General features: G+C 35.7%; 1 protein-coding gene across 3 annotated transcripts in view; it reads left to right on the forward strand.

Moving 5' to 3' along the window:
* Positions 1-605: 605 nt before the first annotated feature.
* LOC113226102 overlaps positions 606-2470 on the forward strand; it is a 13142-nt gene continuing 11277 nt past the window's right edge. Inside the window, exon 1 of one of the 3 annotated variants that reach the window (XM_026458622.1) lies at positions 606-841. The gene's annotated coding sequence lies outside the window, so the exon portion shown is untranslated. The remainder of the gene's footprint in view (positions 842-2470) is intronic. The other 2 variants (XM_026458621.1, XM_026458623.1) reach the window with 2 other exon arrangements.

Raw genomic sequence — 2470 nt, forward strand, 5'->3', positions numbered from 1 at the left:
GTTACAACGAATAAACTTGAATTAGAATAACTTTTGAGTACGAAGTCAAAAGTAACTTCGAAAAGGTTAACTTCCAATATTAAGGGCAAAAGAAAATTAATTTACTAGCAACATTGATGTTTAAAATAAATTTATTTCATTTTTATTTACGACAATCTAAATAAACAAAAACAAACTTACCTGTGCAAAGTAACCTCAGTAGTTTTATGACCATTTTCGAACCGAGAATTGCAAATTTTATTACATATTTCACCATTTTTTATACTTTTTTGTCACGTCTCGGTGACGTTATACTCACTCGAATTCAAGATGGTGTTGATACTGATACTGTTGCCTGCAGGCAACCGTGGCATGGGTACCGTTTGGAGACCGATTGCGCATCTATTGTTTACACGTATAATATTATTGTGTTGTTAGCAGTGAGCATAATGTTTACAAGTATAATATCATTGGTTGTTAGTATGGATCTTGGTGTCTATTTCATTGGCATCTTGTATAATAAGATTATTCTTTTCTATAACAAAGTAAACCTCTTTAAACATCCTAAGAGACAATTTATATTGTATCTGTGACAACGTTGTTTGGTTCACCGCCATTCTGTCCCATTTACATCTTAGACTATGGAAAGGATTTACGTACAATGATTTTTCATCCTATTTACAACAATGCTAATAATAATAATAATGGAATAGAGAAAACTTGCAAAAAGTGAAGCGAAATATAAAAATTATCCAAAATGAAGAAAAAATAACGTAAAATGTATAAAATAGGCCGCAAAATGTTTCGTGTTAAGTGTGTAAATGTAGTACCCAAGCAATGCAAGCACAGGTACAATTAGTAAGTAGGTTATGCTCTTGAATTGTTTTCCCAAAGATTAATTCTAATGTCAAGTCTTGTGATTTGCGGCTGACTTAGAAGACAAAAATGTTAATTACTAGGGATGCCGCAAACGTCTGCATCTGCATCCGCAACTACGAATCATCCGCACATTTTTAAATATCTGCTTCCGCATCCGACATCAGAATCAATCGCTTCGGCGAGTTTTTGCGGATACGGATGTTTTGTAGGTCATGACATGATCGTCGGTAGTAGGCCCTACTCAAAGCGCGTGCGTAGTAGTAGTGTTAATTGGCCAATCAGGAATCGAGAATTCAGTACCTGTACAAAAAATATTGCGTTTTTTTTTCAAGATTCCTATCTCGATTCCCATAAAGGACGGCCCTATAATAATCCTTAAAAACTTTAAGTACCTACCCATTAGTAAATGAAATATTTCTATAAAATAATATAAAATAAAATATTATTTATTTCAGATATCGTCCATAGTAATATTTATTAGTAATTAATTAGTAACAATTTTGTTTAAAAATGAGTTTACCAAGTAATTTATTTAATTAGGTATTTATTTATATATAATCAAAAAGCACAATATAACAACCAGCAGCTTGATTTTGATTGCCTCTACCGATCGGAAACTGCCAAGCCGTTAGTTCCGGGTATGAATTATACCCCTTTAAATAGTTCCTAACCTACCTAACCTAACCTAACCTAACCTAACCTATGTCGTAATCATGTTCAGGTCGTCGTTGGTGCTGCAGCGCAATCGGCATCTCAGGGTTTTCGCCTTTTTACGCATGATCGCGAAGAAATCATCAATGCGGACTTCAGGAAACATCCCCGACAATCCTTCAAACCCCTGAAGATGTTAATTTAATATATATTTCTATGCCTTCTATGTTTCATCGCTTTTGTATTAAAATTATGTAAAATTGTCTTAAACTAATCAACACATCCGCATCTGCAAATTTCAACGACACAATATTCGCATCTGCGTCTGCATCTTCAGATGTCATCTTAACCTATATATGCGGCATCCCATCTGTTGTTGCGTATGGTGTAGGGTGTAGGTGTAATGCCATGCCGTACACCGTCAGATTACTGGTTCCAGGACTTTCGATGCACGCGTTCGTAAACTTAAGATTTTTTGTTAAACTTAAAATGTTGTCTTCTTTCTTCTTTGTTGCAAATCGCATGTACTTAATCCGTTCATGGAGTGTTTGTATTTATGTACCGTGGAGCTCCTTGTGAAAGAGTTCGTCCAGGGAAGTAATGCCACATACTTACAGCGTTCCGGTTAATGGAGGGTACTGGTGAAAATACAGGCACATGAGACTTGTCAACTTATGTTTCAGGGTGACGAACGCAGTGGCAGTGTCCTTCAGATCTTTGTGATTTAAAACACTGAGTGGTACTGCAAATGTTATGGGCAAATCACTTACCACTAAGTGCGCGACTTCTTCGTCCTGTCATTTAGTCTCATAAAAAAAGACTGTACGTAAATAGTACCGTAGACCGAAATATCACTACTGTTGCGCTTCAAAAAGAGGTGTTCTCAATTTGACTACATTTTGTGTGTGTATATGTTACGCGAATGCTCTGACATTTGTGGACCGATTTCCATGATTCTTTT

Source organism: Hyposmocoma kahamanoa, unplaced genomic scaffold (genome assembly GCF_003589595.1).
Source record: "Hyposmocoma kahamanoa isolate Upper Pololo Valley unplaced genomic scaffold, ASM358959v1 181, whole genome shotgun sequence".
Lineage (NCBI taxonomy): Eukaryota > Metazoa > Arthropoda > Insecta > Lepidoptera > Cosmopterigidae > Hyposmocoma > Hyposmocoma kahamanoa.